The 22,417-nt window shown below is 45.0% G+C and overlaps 1 protein-coding gene across 12 annotated transcripts in view; it reads left to right on the top strand.

Annotated features, from left to right (window-relative positions):
* The window catches only part of NRG1 (neuregulin 1), a 720,225-nt gene that overhangs the window by 594,945 nt on the left and 102,863 nt on the right, over nt 1–22,417 (top strand). The gene's annotated exons all lie outside the window — the stretch shown is intronic.

Here is a 22,417-nt window from a genome sequence, read left to right as displayed (position 1 = left end):
ACGCTGTAAAACCTTACTCATGAATGCATCCGATGAAGTGAGCTGTAGCTCACGAAAGCTTATGCTCAAATAAATTTGTTAGTCTCTAAGGTGCCACAAGTACTCCTTTTCTTTTTGCGAATATAGACTAACACAGCTGCTACTCTGAAACCAATTACTCATGAGTGTTGTCTCGTTGATTTAGCTCGGATGATTTGGTTAAGGAGCTCATACATGTAGAATTGGGCCCCGAGTTAGCCTTTTACAAATCAAGCTTCTGGAGAAATTTCTCCGTGCTCATTGTAAAACATCTATGTAAAACATTGTAAAACATATGATCTATTCAACGTTTCATTGTAACCTGTCAGATGGGAGCAGGTTAGGCCGGATGGCCTGTGATCTCTGTAACTCTTGTAAGTGAAAAGACAGCTGTGCTAAAGACCAGGCCGGGTATCCACAATCAAGGTCTCCAGTGGTTAAAACTGGCAACAAATTTTGTTGTAAGCTTGCTTAGGCGACCCTCTAGTCTCCTTCCTTTGTGCCCTTCCTAAACCACTGCAGGCTGATGACTTGGTGATTCATACGTACTTGGCCTCATCCTGTTTCCATTGAAATCAATGAGAGTTTTGCCACTGAATCCAGCTTTGAAGCATGCTCAGACACAATGTAGGATCAGGAGCACCGTTTACTCTTTCAGTAATCATCTTGGGTTAGTTATGTTTTATATTAGAAAATGTCATGAGCCAGATCCTCAGCTGGTGTACGTAGGTATACCTTCATTGACTTGACCCATGGCCCAGTTAGCATAATGTCAAATGAAGTTCCAACGATACTGAAAGGAAAATGTAAAGATAAAAATGTATAACCCTATGTAGCCTTTTGCTTCAATAATGTATGATGGCTTGCTGTTAGATGGAGAGTAAGTTTTCTGAGGAGAAGAGTCTGATAAGAAGACACGGGTGTGCAGTCAAACAAAAGCATTATTTTCCTAGTTTACAATCAGTTGGGAGACTCTGGATTAAGTTATTGGGACCAGCTTTTGCCATGATGACAAAGGGTTTTTTCCTCCCAGAAGTAATTAGCACAGCAACTCCTTTTTGTAGCAGTATCATCGACAAACCTCAGAAGTATCATTAAAGGTGTGACAGATGTCACTGCAATCCCCACCTCTTTGCACCTGGCAAAGTGACCTAAGAACACCATCCCACTGAAATAGCTTGCGGGCTGGGGGTGGGAGGAATCAAGAGCAGCTTCTGCAATAACAGCAACGTACCACCCTGCAAAATTCAACATGGAACAGCTGGTTTGCTCTCACTTGATCACTCAGAGTCTGAAGTAAATGACTAGCTGGTGAGCAGCCACAGGCAACAAGCCATTATCTGCATTCAGATCCACTCACATCTGGGAAATAAACGGCTGTCCGGGAATTAATTTTTTTAGATAAATATCTACTAAGTGTGTTAAGGGATCTGACTTCCACATAGATCTTGATAGAAAGAAAAGAGGGGGTTGGCAATTGATTTTGTTTGGTTTGCACAAAGTGAGAAAGATTTACTGCTGCCTTAAAGCGTAAGTGTAGCAAGTTCTGAAGCTTCAAGCAGCTGCAGTTCCTTGAATCCCTGTGGAAATAAGGGTGGAAAGGCAGATTGTACAATATCTACCACAGAGTTCAAAGAGGCATTTGGTCCTGAGGTATTTTAAACTGGATTGCGAACATAGTCTATGTTATGCCAGCAAAAGTTAGAGGGATAAACAAAAAACTGCATTGAAACTTTATTATTTATGAACAGTTGTGTCAAGTGTAAAATTCTGGGAATGGTGTCTCAGGAAGTAACATCTGTAAGTTGGATTGGCCTTATGGCATCTCACCCTCTCTCCTTTTTCCAGCATGACTAGGTAATTTATTCAGAAAAAACATGTGAGCTTTCTCTTTGCATTGATAATTTTCCATCGAGGACTAAATAAGAGCTGTCATGGCTCCTATTCAGTGACTGACATATCATTTCTGAACCAGACCCTTCAGTGCACTTTAGAATCCGTTTCTCCTCTTCTCTTTTCTATCTAACTCAGCATATTCCGTTTAGAGCTCTATCCTTCAAGGTCATAGTCTGTTGAGGGCTAATTGATTCTTCTTTATCCTGGAATCTGGGAGAGAGCAGGAGAGAGACAATCCTAGTAATTGTGTCAGCTGTGTTAGTCCCAAGACCGGTCTACCTGGTATTATTATACTTCGTGTTCTCTCAGTACAGAAATAATGTCTTTCCTTCCTTGGTGGCTCCCCATTTTAAATGGTCATTTTTCCTTTGCTGAAACAGAAAACAGAAGCAAACATTTCTAAGTGTCCACATGTGTGAGGCATGTCAGTTTCTGCTAAATTATATGTGTGAATGTTTCATTTAGGTGGGGTCTATAGAATATTATGTCTAAGACATGTAGATCTTATGAATAGGAATACAGTGCAGGAACTAAATTCTATTTTTTCTCATTAAGTGCAATCCTGCAGCAAGGCATCACGTACTCTAATGATTATGTTTCCATAGTCCTCTAATGGGTATGTTTTCATAATAATTGTTTTGTTTATAGCTGCATAATATCTAAACTATTCCTCCCTCCTGATAGATCTTTAAGCTGCTTTCACTTTCCATTTAAAGGGATTGTGCCCAAACCAATTAAGTTCTTAAACCTATTCATGTGAGCAAAATTGATAATATGCAAGTGAAGGTAGAGGATAAATTGTAGCTAGATAGCTGTGGTGCTAGCCTTAAGATCTCTGTAACTTTTGAGTTAGAGCCATGGGTTTTATAGCTCTTCTGGACAGCCACAGGGTCCGATTCACCACTTCCTTACACTTGGCCTGAGTCTTCGTAGCCCTGCATTTTGCATAGTCAATTGCATCAGTGCAAAGTAACCGTAAAACACTCAGATTCTGACGTTGCACTAGTGAAAAGGACAGTATTAGGTGCAAGGCAACAGCGAAATGGGCCCCAGCACTCTGCACTCCCCTTGCATAGGTGTAATTGACTGCACAAGGTGGGTCAAATTCTGCTCTCAGGTTGCATCACTTTAAATCAGAAGTAAATCCATTTTGCTGGAGTAGCTTAGATGAATAGATCAGCATAGCTGAGCACGTCATTTGGTACAAGATGTGGAACCTGCCGGCAGGCATCTTGCATGGCACTGCAGAGCTGCTTCAGCTCGGCCCAGGCAGGCCCCGCCTACATGGCTCCTTTGTCTTTTTATCTTTTCATTTTTATTCTCCTCCGTCAGCTCAGGTGATTTAGTCTCTTCTGACGTTTCTGCCACTTGCGATGCCTGGTTTGACATTTCTGGATGAAGTGGTGCCTCACTGTGCCTAAAAACCTGGGCTCTTCATGGCAGAAGGGCTCTTCTTTGTGTCTCCACTCTTCTACACACTGAGCTGGCGTAGCCAAGTGGTCAGCCTATTGATTCCAATGAATTCTACTGCTAGCTCTGCCCGTGACTGTCGCTGTGAGCACATGACCCCTCGCTTCCTCAGTTTCTCCGTGTGTAAAATGAGGATGATAATATGTCCCTATCTCCCAGGGGTTAGCTATCGCTTGCACTGTGCATTAAAGATGGAAAGCTGTAAGTATTGTTGTTACTTGTCTGCCCTTGGCTTAGACAGTTCTTCTGATTTTTATTTCTCTGATTTCTGCCTCATATTTTACTTGTCTCCCCTTTTTGTTCCTTTCCTCAGGAGACGTGTCAGCAAAATGATTATTTTCGGTGTTCAGACCATTAAAAAAGCCATCTCAGACTTGAGAACAGGACCATTTAGCTCAAAAACCATCCTCTTTCCACTCAAAATAATCGATGCACCATGGCATAATTGCTGATCTAAATGGGCCTATTTTAGGGTTTGGAAAAAAAGTAAGGGTAAACTTGACTTTTAAGTGGCTTTACATCACATTGTCGATATTGTCCACATTTCTGCTCCTTACCCTGGGTTCTGTCCCCTTAACTCTTCTGGTTTTGCTGCCTCCTTCACCTCTTCTCGTTTTCCAGATTGGCTCTTATACCTCTGCTTTTGATTTTTCTTCTTCACCTGCCCTCAACTCTCCATCTCAACCCACCGCCCCTCCCCACAGACACATACCACCACCACTTCTTGCTTCCCTTATGCAATGGTTTTCACCGGGCAGGGGTTATGTAATCTGACAGGCCTGGGTGTGCTATTCCTTTCTCTTTCTCTGGTAGTACAAGTTGGGGGATGCTTTTTAGGGTATATCTACGTTGCAGTTGGACACCCACAGCTGAATCGGGCTCGCAGAGTTTGGACGAAGGGGCTATTTAATTGCAGTGTAGACCAGGGGTGGGCAAACTTTTTGGCTCAAGGGCCACATCTGGCTACGGAAATTGTATGGCGGGCCACATGAATGCTCAAAAAAGTGGGGATTGCAGTGCGGGGGGGTGGGGTGAGTGTTCCGTCTGGGGATGATGGGTTGGGAGTGCAGGAAGGTGCTCCAGGGTGGGCCCGAGGGGTTCGGAGGAAGGGGGGACAGGAGGGAGTCAGGGGTGCAGGTTCTGGGTGGCGCTTACCTCAAGCAGCTCCCAAAAGCAGCGGCATGCTGCCCTCCGGCTGCTACGCATAGGCGCGGCCAGGCAACTCTGCATGCCTCCCTGTCCGCAGGCGCCGCCCCTTCAGCTCCCATGCGTGCGGAGCCTCTTGGCTGCCCCTACAAGTAGGAGCTGAAGGGGGGACATTCCACTGCTTCTGGGAGCCGTGTGGCAAGCCCCAGACCCCACTCCCTGGCAGGAGCTCAAGGGAAGGATTAAAACGTCTGGAGGGCCGGATGCAGCCCCTGGGCCGTAGTTTGCCTACCCCTGATGTAGAGTTTCAGGCTTGGGCTGCAGCCCCAGCTCTGGGACCCTCCCTCCTTGCAGGGCCCTACAGCCAGAGCTCCAGCCCGAACCTGAACATCTACGTTGCAATTAAACAGCCCCTTAGCCCGAGCCCCACGAGCCTGAGACAGCTAGCATGGACAGGCCAGTCCTGGGTTTTTAATTGCAGTGTAGACATACCCTCAGAGGTCGTGCACAGAGCTGTTTTCAGTAAGGGGGCAGGAAGCCAGAGCTGATAAACAGCCTAGGGGTTTATTTCATGAAGGTTAAACATATAGGAGGAGAGCTCAAGAGATGGCCTCCCATTCCCAAAGCATGGATCTTGAAACAGCTGGGGCCTGATCTCATGCCCATTGAAGTCAATGGCAAGGCTCCCATTGACTCTGAAGATGCCGGCTCAAACATGGCCTGTTCTGTTGACTGGCCTCCACTACTCCAGCTACTACTGATAATAGAGGGCGGGTTTTGGTATGTCCATGTGTATGTATATGCTTGACTACCCCATTTATCTACAACAGGTTACACCCTACCCTCTGGAAAAATGAGGCTTCATATGGCCAAGGGTCCCAGTGAAAAAGCATTCAAAAGGGTCCCCAAACCCACCAACCCACCGTGCAATATAGAGATGCTGGCTGGCTGCCTAGCATTGTAAATCCTGAGAGATGTAGCTGTGCCTCTGTTAAACAGGTTTGGTTAAGGATATTCCCGGATACTGAGCCCTCCAATCTCTGTGTATTCCTAAAGCCCTGTCACTGTAGGATCCAAGTGCTGAGAGGAGCTTTAGATGTGTGTAATCAAGGTAACAATACGCAGAATACAACAGGGCTGTAACGTATAAGCACACATGCGTGGGTGTGAAACAGGGGTGGAGAGCCATAAATGTGGATCGTTCATATTAGCTACAAGTAGCAAACCCATTCAGATTTCTGAAACATGTCATAATAACGTGTTTATAGCACCAGAGAGGATCACGCATTTTATTCGTTTTGTGTAATTTTGGTTCTTTTTTTAGTTTCTCGCTCCCATTTTCCCCCTTTTCATTAAATTAATTAATTGAAAAACAGTTATTCAGTTTGTATGTGCAGCAGGCTAAATTGATCTAAAACCAGTGGGCCACATTCTGTGCTCGCTCGCATTGGTGCAAAAGCCCCCAAGTCACTGGCCTGTACCTGTAGTAACTCAGTGCAGTGCTTGACTCAATATTTGGTTATATAAAGCTGATAGCATTAAAATGCATTGCCTCTAGTCATTTCTAAAGCCTTTGCTTCTAAAGATGCTCTGGTTTTTTCAGAGTGAAGTGATTGCAATTACCCAGGTTTTAGTTTGTTGGGGCGGCTTTTGTTTATAATTGCTTGATCTGAACATTTCTTTCAAAGCCTCTTTTGTAATGGAAAATTAGGTATTTGCTCTTACAGTGGAGAACTTCAATAACCTTTGTCTCTTTATATATGCATATAGCCATTTGTATTTGTTATATTAATGCGTATATAAATGTATAATCTGTAAGTATATACGTAAGTATATATTCATCATGACTTCCTTATTAAAAATGGTGTCTGGGGCCATAGCACGTCATTAGTTTTTGATCAGTGGGGAGAACTGCTTAAAAATTGGTGGCATGATAAGGCCCTAAGTTTGGATTTTCACTGCAGGGGACTTGAATTCCTATCTTTCTGCACCTATTGAACTTTTAAGTTCACTATTATATTTGCAGTTTGCATTGCAGATGATAGTCTTTGGTTCTAAAAAGGGATCTGCTACTTTCCCAACAGGAGACAAGAAGGCATAATTTGGCTCAGATCACATTAATAGGTATTTGTGCATTTACTCTGCGACATGGAGCTGGAATGATGTAAATGAAGCCTTCTGCGTTTGATCATTTGCAGTCCTGCTAATGGAAATGCAACAGATTTGCTGCAGAAACCCAAGTCTGAATCAATATCGATTCAATGAGGCAGCTGGTTCAGGGAAAGATCATATGATAGCAATCTACAGCAGACAGCCACTCTGGCTGGATGGCGGAAAAGGGCAGACAGGCCTGATAAAATAGCATGGCAGGTGATGAAGGGCTTCCTGTACGAAAAGCATATTTCATCAAGGTCACAGAGGTGTTAGGAGAAAAGGCTTCATAGATTTATTGGTTGTGATTGTAGGTACTGTACTGTTTCTGGGTGCAGGTAAAATATTTCTTTGGGGAGTTCCGGTCAGTTTATGGAAGCTGTATCTATTCTAAGAAGAAACTATGCAAAGTGAAGAAGGGAGCATTTGGGCTCAGTCCTCAGCAACCAGAAAGCTCCCCAGAAGTGCAAATGAGAAATCCGTCTGACACAGGAGATTCCGTGGGTAGCACAAAGTTGATGTAACCGACCTGTGCTCACTGCCCTCCCTGCTCCATGCAGGAGCTGTGTCAGAGACACAAGGGGGTTATCAGGAGCAGATTGGGACAGAATTGATTGTGTGGCATAGTGGCTGACTGCCTCTGACATAATTTAGAGCAGCCCAGAGGGTTACAGTTACACTAGATGTAATTTCAGTCCCCCGGCCAGCCCAGAATAAGGGAAGAGGAAAGGTGGCATAAAGCTCCTCTTTGAGTTCTAATTTTACATTATTACATCAACTATTTCATTGTATTTCCTATTTAAATGAAATAAAACTTTTTCATGTATGATTCTTTTTCTTAATATACTCCATTCTGGAACAGGCTGGCAGAGGGTTCTGAAGACTCAGATGGGTTTTGTCTTTTTGGCAGTTCATGTTTTTCTTCAGTTTTCAAGATGAAAAGAAATCAGTCATGGCTTGGTAGTTGCATGATGCCAGGTAAAGCACACGAAGCTATGATCTTCAGTATGATTAGTGACATGATTCAGTTTTGCTCTGGAGTTCCCCCAAAAGGTTGGAATTTTATACTTTTACCATCAATTAATTCTTAAGATTAGACACAACAAAGGGGGAAAAGACATCAGGCACATTCAAAAGCCTCTCTGAATGCAAAAGAAACGACCAGGCTTATAAAAAGAAATGACTTGACTCTTTTAAGGTGTTGATTAAAGTCATCATGAAGGTGCCAGAATTAAATTCAGTAAGAGAGCTTCAAGTGCATTTGTTGTTTTGACTATGGTAATTCAGTGTCTGCAGCCTTAGTAGACACACTGGCCTGAATTCAGTAATACTAAAAGCCCTTTTCTGCCATTCTGGCAAAAATAATGTAACACCCTCTCTAAGGCCCATGAACATCGCCAGAACTATATGAAGGGGCCTTTGTGTAGCTAAGAATTGGGCCCTAATACTCATAGCCCTCTGTGTGCTCTGCCTATTCCAGGAAGTGGTACCACTTCGCTCACAGATGCAGCTTTTGTTTATGTCAGTGGAATTTTTTGAAGGCATCCACCATAGGAAAGGCAGGATTGTCCGCTACAATATAATGTGTAGGGATCTGACCAATCTAGCTTTAACTGTCCCGAACAAGGGGTCTTCCATCAGCTCCCTTGGGAGATTATTACTCACATCTCACATTCTAGGCTTTCTTGCTGTAGTTTTATTTGCTGCAGTTCATATAAAATACCACAGCACGCTTCAAGGATTGTTAGACATGCTTCCAATACCGTTAAACAACGTACGTTGCGGGTAGCTTGTGTAGTTGAGGTATGGGAGGGATGGAAGGCATTGTAGTTTCTGGGTGATGAATGGGTTTCCTATGTGAATATTTTGTTAGGGAGAGGATTAGAAATAAAAGAGGAGGGCCTGGGAAGGACTGAAAGAAGCTTGGGGTCACTTAGGCACAGAGAGGACAGCAGGAGAGAAGTCTCCTTCTGCCTGCTGTGGATGGACCAGGGAGAGATGAACAGGAAAAGCTTTGGCATTTTAAGATGTTGGCGAATAGAGAAGAGACAATGTGCGTGAGAGAAGTGAGGGAAGACGGTTTGTCCTCTCTCCCTTGTAGAAGAAAGCAGGGAAGATCTGGCCCTTGGTGCCACAGACACCCTGAGATCAGTGCAGGGCTCTTTGCCCTTGCATCAGCCTCGGACCCGCTCCTTAGGATTCCCATGGTCACAGCTGGCTCCAGGACGTTCTGCAAAGGGGCACAGGTGTAAAAGCAATACGTTCTCTGGCTGTACTGTGAGTCTGAGAGACTCTCTGCTGGGCACCCTCGAAATGAAGGGAAAGAGGCCCAACCTCCCCGGCCGCTGCTACCGCATGCCCCCTTCATCCCAGGCCTGCCCACTGTGGGGACTACGTGGATCCTTAGACCCATGGACAGCGCCTCCACCATAGAAGAAAGTGACCCCAGAGTGGCCCCTTCTGCCGGCAGATCAGAGCACCAGGTGGCTCTTCATTATTAACCCCTTCCTGTCCTTTCATTTGAAAGTCGTCGTGCTTTCTGGATGCCACCTCAACAAGTTTCACAAATCCAACCATTCTTTTTTGTCCAGGCCTTCTTCGATTCACTTACGGTGCGAATAGATGTTTTCAGGTTACCAATAACAGTAGTCTCAATTTGTAGCTGCTTCAGCCATGTAATTTTAGTGATATATGGCTGTGTACATATCGTCTGTTATTGCAAAGAAAGGCCATATTTCAGGTTCAAAGAGACAATCAATATGGTAGTGCACAGAGTCTATTTTTCAAAGCTAGTTAACTGAAAGATACCGTATAATTCCCCCTTTGCTTTATAAAACAGTCTGTGGCCAATAAAGCCAATATATGGCCTGTTGAACAAACAGGTCCTAGTATATGGCTGGCAACTTCTCCAGCTATTCTTTCTTGCTGGCTTCAAGCTTTTAAATTGACCCTGCCATGGAGATTAATGGAGGTTTCTTTGGATCGGTAGGTTGCTCAGTAACTTTATAATTTTACTACTTGCTGGTAATCGGCAGTTTTCCATTTGCCACATTCCCCTTATGCCACTGTGAAATCTGAAAGCAGTATTTTCTTTTTTATCTGCTGTGAGTGGAGGCAGACCAGTGGTAGCAAGCTCGGGAAGTAGAACGCTGTCGTACTAGCTGTGGTTTCAGATGAAATATAAAAGCACTTACGTTGCTAAGTGGGGAGGTTAGCTGGTCAAAGAGGGACTTGGTAACATGGGGGCAGAGGAGAAAGAAAAGAAACATTTATTTTCCTTATGTTCTGTGCTGAGATTTGACAAATGTAGAGTCTCAATAAGTTACGGTTCAAAAAGCCATGTAGAATGTAAATAGAGTTGTCGCCGTTCGAAAGTTAGCATGTGCCAACCATCCAGGTATGCCCTCTCCTTAGAACGGAAAATAATGGCGGCATCTCAGATACCTCATTGTGGTGACTGTCAGTGAATTCTGACCCGTTCTGGATGTTGGTAAATATTGACTCATTAATGCTAACAGCCCTGTATACCTGCCATTCTGTTGTTGATTTAACTTCTTATATTTTATTTTTTTCCTGTAATATTCTCCACTTTAATTGGATAGTAATCTATATTCTATTGGCCATTATCCCGCCAATGATCTTGTGTGCTATTTTAATTGGGTGAACTTTTTGTATTGAATACCCAACTGGGGGCCCAGGGTTGCTTTTGTGTGACAACTGCATGGTGCTGAACTCAAGTTCATTACAGAAAGGTACAATGGATATTTGCTGAGTGATTTTTTTTTTAACAAGGATCACATGAGGTCAGGGTAATAGTGCTAGCCGAAAAATTAGAAAGGGATCAGAAGAGAGCCACAAGAATAATTCAAGGCCTGGAAAACCTACTTGGGAAAGACTTGAGAAGTTCAATCTAGTTTATCCAAGAGAAGGTTAAGAGGTGATTTGATTACAATCCAAAAGTACCTACATGAAGAGAAGATTTCAAACAGTATAACAAGAACCAGTGGCTGGAAGCTGAAGCTAGAAATGCATGCTAGAAATAAGTCATAAACTTTTAACGGTGAGGGTAATTAACTCATGGAATAATTTACCAAGGGATGTGGTAGACTCTCTAGCACTTGGAATATTTAAAACAAGACTGGATGTCTTTCTAAAAGGGATGATGTACTTCAACCATAAAATATGTAATTGATGTGGGAATCACTGCGTGAAATTCTCTGGCCTGTGTTGTGCAGGAGGTCAGACTAGATGATTATTGTTGTCGGTAGCTACCGGTGTGGTGCTCTGCTCTTGTTCCATGATGATAGCTGCGTGCATGTTCCCTCTGTGTGCTTCCCCAGCTCTGCGCAGATCGCTAACACAACAGACCCCAAGAGAACCCCCCAAAACCACAGACTCTAGTAAGGTACGAAGGATCCCGAGCCAGGTTTATTGTCAAATGAAGCACAGTAATAGTTCCCTATAGACTCTACAGGGCATACTACAAATATATGCCCCCTGGCAATGGACACAGCTCAGTCAGTGGCGGGACACTCCACTGTCCCCTAGGCTGGACAAAGATGTGCGCTCCGGGAAGCTACTTTTATACAGTTGCAGGACAGATTACTCGTCATAGTTCAAACGAATCTATCCATCATGTTGTCCTTTTGACCCTGTCTTTAAGATGCACCTGCCAGTTCCATGTTATGTCTGTGGAGTGTTCTGATGCCGTCTTGGGGCAAGTTCCTCTCATCAGCCCTTATTTGTGTGTGTGCACGGGCCTCTAACAACCTTTTCTTGCCAACTTCTGTGAGTGGGGCCTGCCTCTGGCTCACAGTCCAGCTTTGCTTAACACTTCCTGGAAGTACTTTGGTTCAGGCTTCAGGCCTCAGACTGGGCCTCTGATACAAGAATTTATGTTTCTAGGCCTCCTCTTACTACAATTATAATAGTCCCATCTGGCCTTGAAAATTATGACTCTACAGTGGTCTTTTGGGAGTTGACGTCTCTCCTTTGCTCTGATATTTCAGACCATGTAGATATGATGACAGTGTCTGGGGACACTTTTCATTTGTTAGTAACAGTAAACATAAACCAAACCATGAGAGCAATGTTTTCCAAATGTAAGTGGACGATATTAGCTGCTTGGTTTGGGACTGAATGTGATCCACTGATCGGTGTTAAGTTGTTAAGGTAGAATAAAGGCAGAATTCGAAAGGAAGCATGTGGAGAATGGGTGGAGCAGAGAAACAGTTTCCCTCTTAGTGCTAGTAATGTTAGTATTAGTAACACAGTAGCACCTTGAGGTGGCACCGGATACTCTGTCATGTTCGGCTCGGTATACATAAGCCACCTCTCATATAGCTTATGTAATAAGAGAGACTCCCTGACCCAAAGAGCTTTTAATCTAAATAAACAAGCTGCACAAACAGGTGGGAGGGGAAGCAGGTGACACAATTTGCCCAAGGTCACCCAGTACATCATTGTCAGAGATGAGACTAGAGCCCAGGTCTCCTGACTCCTAATCCAGTGCCCTATCCCTTGGACCAAACCTTTCCTTCTCTTGCTTTTTATTATTAGTGAAATTTTGCATGAGAACAGGCTCTTTTTGTCTTCAGCATCATTGGCTTCTCATTCCTGGTCTGAAGTACCCATTCTCTTCCTGTGAATGGCAGTTGCGTGCCGCGGCCATGACTGCGAGGTAACCATTGGAGAACTACGGCCGCGTGAGGAGTGAGAACCACGTCATCCACATACAGCCTGATTGCTGGGGCGCTATGTGGGTGAAGTGAAGGGATGAGGAGAAAGTGAAATTCACCACTCCCAGGTTTGGCGCAGAGCACGGGATGGTAGCGCAGCTCATCTGCGGTCACTGCTCCAGCCTTTAGCTCTATGTCAGTGGGGATCCTGGAGTCTCTCTCCTCATTTACACCTCTGACGGTCTTTGTGGAGGGAGCATGCAGACCCTTTCTGGTTCCTTGGACCATCTGGCCCTGTGTGCAGTGTTTAGATCAGTGTTTCTCAAATGCGGCCACCAAAGGCTTTTCTTGCAGCCACAGCCTCCTGGGCAGTGATGATGGGGAGGAAGCTGCCAGCAGGGTTTGGGGCCTGCCCTCTTCTACAGCCACAAATGCCAGAGGAGCAGGCAGCTGATGTGAGTTCCCCATCTTCCCAGGGGTGCTGGGGCTTGGGCTTCCGGCTTAGCCCTGGGCTGGCAAGTGCCAGGCTCTGGCCACAGGGCTTCAGGCTCCATCCCCCAGCCACGAGGCTTCGGGCTCCAGTCCCGGGCTCACCTGTCCCCTCCCGCCCCCCCCCGCCCCCATCGCCCCTGGCTTCCCTACCCACTTCTCCATCCACAGCTTAATTTGTCCCCCGGCTTGACAGGGCTGTGTAAGTCTGCTGTGAAAAGCAATATTTGTATGTTTGTTAATATCACTTTTCACTGCCTCCCAGCTAGCTGGTAAGTCTCCTGTGAAAAGTGCTACATACAAATATACATGTATCAGTTTTCACAGCAGCAGCCTTACTAGCTAGCAAGTCTTTAAAAAAAGCAACTGAAAAGGCAAAAGAAACAACAACAAAATAGACAAGAATGTGCAAAGCATCTTATTTTATTTCTATTCAGCAAGATTTGGTGGCCACATTCTAGGCCACCAAAAAATTTCTTGTGATAACCCCTGATTTAGATGTTATGGAGGGTGCTGTACAGCCTTCTACGCCACAGGTGAATTTTGCCCATCGCTATCTCCAGGGAAGGAGATTGATACATCATTGACTCAACAATGAACGTGGTTCAGTGTTTTCCACATGGCATCAGTGAAGCAGGACTAGCACTTTGTGAAATGAAAAGACATGTACAGCTGGGGGCTTTGAGGATCACTTTTAACAGTCTGTTGGACAATGCCGTTTTCTCGCTGGAGGGGGAAAGATGGATGATCAGTAGGGCCCTACCAAATTCAGAGCCATGAAATCTGGTCTCCCTCCATGAAATCTGGTCTTTTGTGGCCTTTTATCCTACACTATACAGATGTCACGGGGGGAGACCAGCCTTTCTCAAATTGGGGGTCCCGACCCAAAAGGGAGTTGCAGGGGGGTCACAAGGTTATTTTACGGGGGAGTCGCAGTATCGCCACCCTTACCTCTGCGCTGCCTTCAGAGCTGGGCGGCTGGAGAGCTGTGACTGTTGGCCAGGCACCCAGCTCTGAAGGCAGCGCCCCACCAGCTGCAGCGCGGAAATACGGGTGGCAATACCCTGCCATCCCACTCTTACTTCTGCGCTGCTGCCTGCAGAGCTGGGTGGCTGGAGGGTGGTGGCTGCCAACTGAGGGCCCAGCTCTGCAGGCAGCAGCGCAGAAGTAAGGTTGGTAACAACACACCAGGCCCTCCTTACGTCTGTGCTGCTGGCGACGACTCTGCCTTCAGAGCTGGGCTCCCGGCCAGCAGCCGCCGCTCTCCAGCGGCCCGGCTCTGAAGGCAGCGCCGCCACCAGCAGCAGCGCAGAAGTCAGGGTTGCAGTACTGCAACTACCCCCTACAATAACCTTGCAACCCCCCCCCCCCCACACACACACACACACAACTCCTTTTTTGGCCAGGACCCCGACAACTCCAACACCATGGAATTTCAGATTTAAATAGCTGAAATCATGAAATTTATTATTTTTAAAATCCTATGACTGTAAAATTGACCAAAATGGACCATGAATTTGGTAGGGCTCTCCAAATTTTGGTAATGGATATCCAAATAGTCCTTTAATTATCATGGATAAAATGGCCCACAGTTCCCACTCCTGTAAAGTTTATCTCCTTGTAATGGGTGGATTAATGCATTAATATAACTTAGAAGAAGGATTGAAAAGTCAGAATTTGTTAACTGTCACCACACGGGTACCACACATTTTCTATTCCAAGTAAAGTTGTGGTAAATTCCAACCACGCTGTCTGGTAACTGAAGGCAAATGGAGACCTTTTAATTCTGAATAATGTAAACTGCTCTTTATTTCAATGCTGACTCCAGTTTGCATTGTAAAATAATGCACTTCAGCTGTAAACTAGGCAGTTTTCATAATAGAGCTCAGCATTCAAAGTGTCCTCCACCTTTCCAGTTATAGCTGGGCCTCGGATGTTAGGGAACAAGCAGAACCTCCATAACACCATCCAGAGTCTAATATTTGTTTTGCTAATGTAAAGTACAGTGAGTTCCTTTCAGATCAGTGGTTTGCATGGTGAATGTACATGACGTATCATAGGGGTGCTCAGAAGAGGGGCCAATCTAAGGAATGGCATTTTGCGATGAGTGCAATGGGAGGCTGTGGCTTAGATTTTTGCATTTTAGAATCTCCCTCTGCTTTTCTTCCTGTCCCCTATTAGCTTAACAAATGGAAAGTAGGAGAAAAACTGGTTGCCTTTTAAAATTCTGTAACTGTTCTGAGACCAGCCTGTGGTGAAGGCAATGGGCAATGTGAAAGGTTGGCTTTTGACCCATTTCTTGTTCAATGAAGGAAAAAAAAAAACTTTAGTCAAAGGGGAGCTAAGAAATGGCCCAATACCTCTGTTAATTTGCAAGCAAAGCTTTAGAGCAATCTATCCCTTTGCGAGCTTCTATTCTGATCACACAAATTATCTCAGCCCAGAGGGATCAGTACAGCCAGTGCTTCATTTTCTTGCACTGAACTAGTCCATGCTCTTAGCTTCAGACACATGCCACTTGATATTCTCAGTGTACACAGACCTGGTGATCGGCTCTTCCGTACAGTTGAATACAGTACAGGATTTTTGAATTATGCATAAGCCCATAATATAGAGGACAGCACTCCATAGCTACTATTTGGGGTGATGATGGGCGGAAGGGGGAGGCAAAGTAATATACTGCCACTTTTCATTTTTTATGTGTTAGCTGGGTTAAAAGCAATCCTTGAATTGTACCATTTTTTTCCCCTGCCTGACTATTTAATCACCTGAGAGAGCACCAGCTAGAGTTTTGTGGTAAGATTTATTAGGCTCCGAACTGTCAGCAAAGTGCTTCCTTCAGTCGACCATTGGGAAGGAGCCCAGATTAGACTGTTAATGGGCTTCAGTCTGGAAAAAATTAGTGACTGATTGAAATGTCACAGTAGCGTTGGCCCTTTGGGCTTGTGCGCTAAATGGTACTGAGTTCCTGGAGAGATTGTTTTTGCTCGGGATGTTCTTGAGCTGCTCACTGCCTGCCCCAGAGGCAGGATGATACAAGTGCTTTTTCTTTTTCCTTGCAAACAGTGGAGACAATGCTAAGGCTTGTCGCGTTTGTTTTGCGCAGGTGGAGGATCTTGCTGCAGCTTTTATGAAGCTTTATCCTGCATCTCAGCTTTGACAGTTCTTTTGGTGTTATAGTGTTTGTGGCATTATTTTATTATTTATTATTTGTACTGTGGTAGCAACTAGGAGCCTACTCATGGACCAGGACCTGATGGTGCCAGGTGCTGTGCAAACTGAACAAAAAGACAGTCCTCACCTCACAGAGCTTGCTTTATGCTGCTGGCTAATGTTCAAATTTGAAAACAAATAACTACAATTTTTTAATTAAAATGACAAATTACCAGTGAATTCTATTATAGTGTTAATAAGAACCTGCTGCTGAATCTTTGTTTAAAGGAACCACATGCCACATTCCAGTCTCTGACCGCTTTTCTTGTCAGTTTCATACCAAGAAAGAGGGTAGGACTGGTGGGTGTGGGTGTGTGGGGGGGAGGGGGGTGTAGGATGAAAAATAGTTTTTAAGCAATGCACAAAATTTGACATTAAATAATACTACTTTGTGCTTCCATCCAAGGAGTTTAAATAGTTACACTATAATTAGTGAGGTGACCCTCATAACAACGCGATGAGGTGGGTAAGCGTTGTTATCACCTTCCCTGTGTTACAGATCGGGAACATGAGGCACAGAGAGATTGTGCCTAACGTATGCAAAAGTTTCCCCTCATGTTGGGTGGCCAGACTGAGATACATAGGGCCTGGTTTTCAGGTTTGCTGAGCAGAAACAAGTCTAATTGCCCAAGTCTATAAAAAGTGTCAACCAAGTGACTTGGCCATAGGTACCCTGGAAGTCTGTAGCAGAGCTGGGAACAAACCCCAGGTCTCTTGGCTCACAGTTCTATACCTCAACCATAATACCAGCCTTCCTCCCTTTGCAACATGCCATTTATGAGCTGAAAACACAAAATAAATGGCCAAAACAATCGCCAGTCTTAAATACTCGTTATGGTTGCCAAAAGCACTCAGAAATTTGGAAAAATCATAAATTTTTTCTGAATCCAGAAATTTTCTCTGGTGGTAGAAAATTGTTAATTTTTAGTAACTAGCTAGGAAGCAGGGCTTCGCTATATTGTTAGGGAATGTTTTGAGAGCCCAAATGACTCAAAAATGGACTAAATGAATGACAGGAAAATCAGATCCTGACATTTTGAGTTAAGCTGTTTTCTATTGCTGCCTCATTGGCTTTTTAAAGCAATAGATTGTTTGCTAACAGCTTCCTTCAGGAAAAAAAAAAAGTTTCAGTCCACTGACATTTTGTAAAGATTCATCTAAGGCCCATGTAAGGGACAATTTTGTCCTCCAGAGTCCCTGCAGAGCCTTTCAGAGCCCGGCTCAGCTGGTAGAGGATGTGCTAGGGGAAGGTCTTAGCCCAGGCTGGTGAGGAGTCGCATGCAGGAGAAGAGAGTCAGGGAGATTTTGAAAGCCATAAATGCCCTCTGGGGATCAAGGAGACAGGGAAGGGGAACTGACTGGTTGAGCTTTATAATCCTCATAGCTGCTTCTCAGCCCTGACCTAGAAAATCCTTTAGCTTTACCCTTGACTGTTGTCATTATGCTAATCAATTGCAGGTCATTGCTAGGCTCCAACCATGCTGCCCTCTGGCATGTAGGTGGGGAAAGCGGGCCAGAAACAATCCTTTTGTCTCGTGCCTCCATCTGCATCCTCCCACTTCAGTACTGCTGCTGTTGTTGTTGGCAGAAAGTGACACAAACACTGCCTCAGCTGGACACTCAGCATTGGCTGGGTTAGGCTGCTCCTTCTTGGTGTCCTGCACCAGACTGAGTCTTGGCAGATTAGTTAGATTGCTTCAGAGCTGACCGACAAAACTTCAGGTCCAGTGCAAGGCCCTCCGGGGTCCATATGGAATGAGATGGCTTAGCACTGAACAATGAGTGAGAGCATCTCCAGGCCAAGCCCTTTAGGAGGACAGAAGAGGTTTAAGTGTGGGCATTTAAGAAGAAACCCAATGCCCAAACTGCGCATGTGACCAATTGCTGGGATGCCCTCAAGTCCTGTTTAGATTGCGTGTAAGGGCTGAATGAGGATTCTCATGATCATATTGTGAAGTGTGATCCAGATTGCTCGCAGGGGCACAGTGAGGGCAGGGCACAGTGACACACACCCCTCATTTCAAACCTGTGCAGCTCTCTTATGGGATTCCTGGGCTGCAAGACAAGCCTTAGGCGGTGGGGAGGGATGGGAGCAGAGCAGTGCGGGCATTCAGTGAGGAGCACGTGATGCCCACTGAACAGGTGGAGCAGCTCTGCCCCTCCCCCTACAGGTGCTGGGTAGCTTTGGGAGGTGGGGTCCCCGCCTCTCTCGTTCCGTTGTTCCATGCTGCCTCAGGGCAATGCAGTTCCGAACCACCCCAATAGAGGGCGATGTCTAAATGGCACAGCTTTACTGTACAGTACTAGTAAAAACATAAACATGGTAAGTTCATGGCTCAGTTTTGACTCTGAAAACCCTACTCACATTAATGAACTCTATCATTATCATCACCTATTCGCCCGAACAATAGCGACGTTACCTACAGCCTGTACAGACTGCCTGCTCTGCGGCCCGGAGGGGCGCATGAGGCCACCAGTGGTGCAGGCTGAGATGCGCCGAGTGGGGGCCGTGCAGAGTGGAAGGACGGCTGCCCACCGTGCCTCCTATACACTGCAGGGTGGCAAGCCCATCTTATTGCTGAGGGTGGAGGTGGATTCACTACTCCCATCGTGACCTGCAGCTACTTGAGCAGCAAACCATCCATAAGCTAATACCGTGTTTCCCTTCCATGTAGTGCTGGAGGGGGTGGGAGTGCAGGTTGCTGGGTGGGAGCTGGGGAGCAAGTGAGATGGCCATGCTAGCATGTCTGGAAACTGTCAAGACAAACAGGGGAGCACCTATGGGCCACGAAGCACTAAGGGCTAGTCTACACTGCCACTTAAGTTAATGTAAATGATGTCGCTCAGGGGTGTGAAAACGACAGCCCTTCCACCCCCTCCCCCAAGCAACGTAAGTTACAGTGACTTAAAGCCATGTCCACACCATGCTTTGTGGGCAGGAGACACTCTCCTGTTGGCATAGCACGTCTGGGGAAGATACAGCATGGTAGTGTAGACTTGCCCTCATTTAATGCAGTTTTTACTCATGGGTGTCCTAGCTGATGTGCCGTTACCAGGTCACACCCCATGTCCACGCTGTGCCCCGGGACTGCTGGAAGAATAAACCAGGTTTCTAGGGAAAGAAAACAGGAGATTTTTGCCAAAACATCTCCCCTTGTGCAGGAAGGGAGCAATGGAACTCAGTGCTGCATGTTTTGTACAGTGCTGTCATATCTAAGATACGAAGCAAAACATCGTATCCATTTAAAAAGCAAAACAACAAAGAACAGCTTCGCTTGCTCCCCTTAGAAGCAAACCATTGCTCTGTAATCCCACACATCTGGTTTGGATTCAGATCACACTGAAACAAAACTCTATCTGGACCTTTAACTTTTCAGATGAATTTGCGGTGTGTTTTGGTGGGGAGATAATACAGAGGAAGGAATACGTAATAGAACAATAAAAAAAAGTTAGGCTTTAGAGGCTACTTGTTTGGGTTTATTAGTAGCAGTGTCCCCATAGGATAATGCCCCTCTAATGTAACCACAGTTGTAGACCAGAATGCAAAACTATTAGCGCATACGCTGGACATCCAAGCACCAACTACTGTTTGGTCATTACTAGTGTGATCTTCCAGACTGGTGTGATGTTTTACAGATATTAAATCTTAATATCAGAAAGATAGTGAGAAAACTGTAGACTGAATGTTGAGTGCGGTAGCTCCGTTTTCTCTCTGCTTCCCACATGCCCAGCCTCTGCCTGGAGATCTGGCAACCATAACCTAAAACATCTGTAGTAAACAACAGTTTATCGTCCTGCTGCTGTTGCTGATATTTGTGATTGATAGACTGTCTCTCTACTTAGTATATTGACAGCTTTTTTTAAGAGGTTCCCCACAACATGAAATGTAGTGGAGGTATATTGTTTCATAATCTGGATGCCTTATATCATGGCCTGGTTATCTGACACTTCCACAGAAGACACTGAAGCTAGAGACTTGTTATCTACTGCCAGGGGATGTGGAGAAGGTCTCCTTTCATGTACAGATTTAAGGTCTTCTGTGCAAAAAAAGCTGTCAGTGCTTTTTACAAGGCTAAAATTACTGTATCACTATGAAGATAAAATAGAATAATCTTGACTACACTTAATGTATTGCCCTTGCCTGATTTCCACTAAGAGTGAACAGAATAGTATTTCCAAGGGAACATCTATTATTCATCGGTTTCTTCCGCTAAATGAAAGACCATAGATACTGAATGTAACTAGTTTTACTTTTGCTTCAAAAAATTCTGTGCTGTTTCATGTTTTACAGTGTAATTCAGTTAAACTTTTTAGAGAACTAGAAGACAATCTTTCTCCATTGTGCTGGGCTTGGAAAAGGCATGCCATTGCTCATTCTAACCACAAATGGCCAATCCAAAAGTATAAGACATTAGCAGAGAGCAAGCCATAAGGTTTAATAAATCTCCAGGGATAGCTGGAGAGCTCTCTGGTAAATGAGAATTCTGCTACCCCCGCTTTTTTTTTTCCAGTTGATTGCCAGTTTTAGGAAAAATTAAACAAACTGGCAGAGGCAGAAAAACTGCCATTTATTTCAAAACTTCAATTTTAACAGGCCTCCATTATTAATGTTTTACTCAACTCATATCCTACAGATTTGTACGGCTTTATAATTGCACAGAATAAAACGCAGTTACGCGTATAACTCCTGCTTTGGCATTCCTGCCATGCTGGGTCTCATTAGGGCTAATTGCAGAGCTGCCACAAGCCCTTAGTAGCAATGTCCCAGAAGCTCAAAAGAATCACAATTTAATTTCCTGGCTCTCCCTCCCTCCACCCCATCCCCATCTCTGCCAGCAGGGCTGAACTGGCTGACAGGTTGGGAAAGAGGTGGAGTTAAAGTTCCACCCACCCACCCACATGTGCAGGAAGTGGAGTAGTGCAGAAATCCAAGACCCAGGGGGGAAATTACCTGTGTACTACCTCTCACAATTTGGCCCTTAGTGGTGATCCTTATGGAGGTATGGCGGGGCGCTCACACTGTCCAAAAGTACTGAAGGGGCTCTCAAGTGAAAGTTCTCTCTAGTGACCAAGATCCCATGCAACTGCCACTAAAGTCAATGCAAATCTTTCCAATGGCAGTAGAAACCTGGCCCTACATCCTTGTCCCATGTAAACCTTTGGAAATGTCAACTTCACTGGGACCAGGATTTGGAACAGTAGACATGAGTGCTGTGGTTTTTAGCTTCTGTTACAAAACAATTTAATATTTTCAGGCCCTGTTAATAATCCACTAGCGAGTGTTTATTATTATTTATTATTAGCATTACAATCATGCCCAGAATCTTCAACCGGCCGTACAAACACACAGAGACAAGACACAGGCCCTGCCCTAAGGCGCTTGTACTCTAAAGAGATGAGAGAGACAAAAGGTGGAAGCGATTTCTTAAAGGTCCCACAGCAGGTCAAGGGCAGAACCAGGACAACAACCAGGTTTCGAGAGTCCTAGGCCATGGGACTGTGCTGCTGCTTATTCCTCCAAGTCCTTAAAGCATCGATTTGCCAAGGCGCTTGCTTCCATAGCAAAAACTCTCACTTCCTGCATACTGTTAGAACAAGCCCCTTTGAAGAGGCTGCTCTCTGGGTTTCCTCAGAGTTGTACACTGATTCTGGACCATCGAGTTTTAAAGGGACCATGCTCCTGAGTACGTTGAAGCTTGTCGCTCGTCCTTAATTGTAAAGGGGGGCGGGGGGAGAAATGGTAGTGATTCACTTGTGAGCTTTTCAAACATTTCTTTAGAAAAATCAGTGGAGTTGAACCAATATTAATCGTTTTTTTCTGATGTTAAAAGCTGAGAGAGAAACTTAATGAAACAAATATCTTAAGAGAGCATGTAAAAGACACTTACCATGGGGTACTAATTCTCTAAGGGCCAGGCTGTGACGTGGACTCCAAGCCATGAAGGAGAGAAAAGGAGGGTAGTAGCTCTTGGCAGACCACTTGGCGCTTGTGTGTGCAGCAGTAAGCCGGCACTAGCTAGCTTGTACATGCAGAGGTTGTTGTATTCAGAACGTGCTATCACTGTGGGCGACGAAGTGATTAAACCTGAGGTACAAGGGCTAGATTGTGAGTGGCCCCTATGCAAATGCGTGCAAGGAATAGAGAGGGCTCGGTGCTGCGAGAAGAATGTTATATGCCTGCAGCATCAGGTGAGCTGCCCCGGGGATAGAATGGCTCAGAGCGACCTCCAGCCCAGGGCTCCGCAGATAATGTGCCACTGAGCCATATACTCGGATAATCCCATACAGAACAGAGGCATAGCTGCAAATTCATTTTGCATGACAACTGTTAGTTAAGGCTACATAACATAGAAAAT

The sequence above is a fragment of the Chelonia mydas genome, chromosome 5, assembly GCF_015237465.2.
Source record: "Chelonia mydas isolate rCheMyd1 chromosome 5, rCheMyd1.pri.v2, whole genome shotgun sequence".
NCBI classification, from domain to species: Eukaryota; Metazoa; Chordata; order Testudines; family Cheloniidae; genus Chelonia; species Chelonia mydas.
Note: the sequence above shows the minus strand (reverse complement) of the source record. Positions and strands in the feature narration are given on the sequence as shown.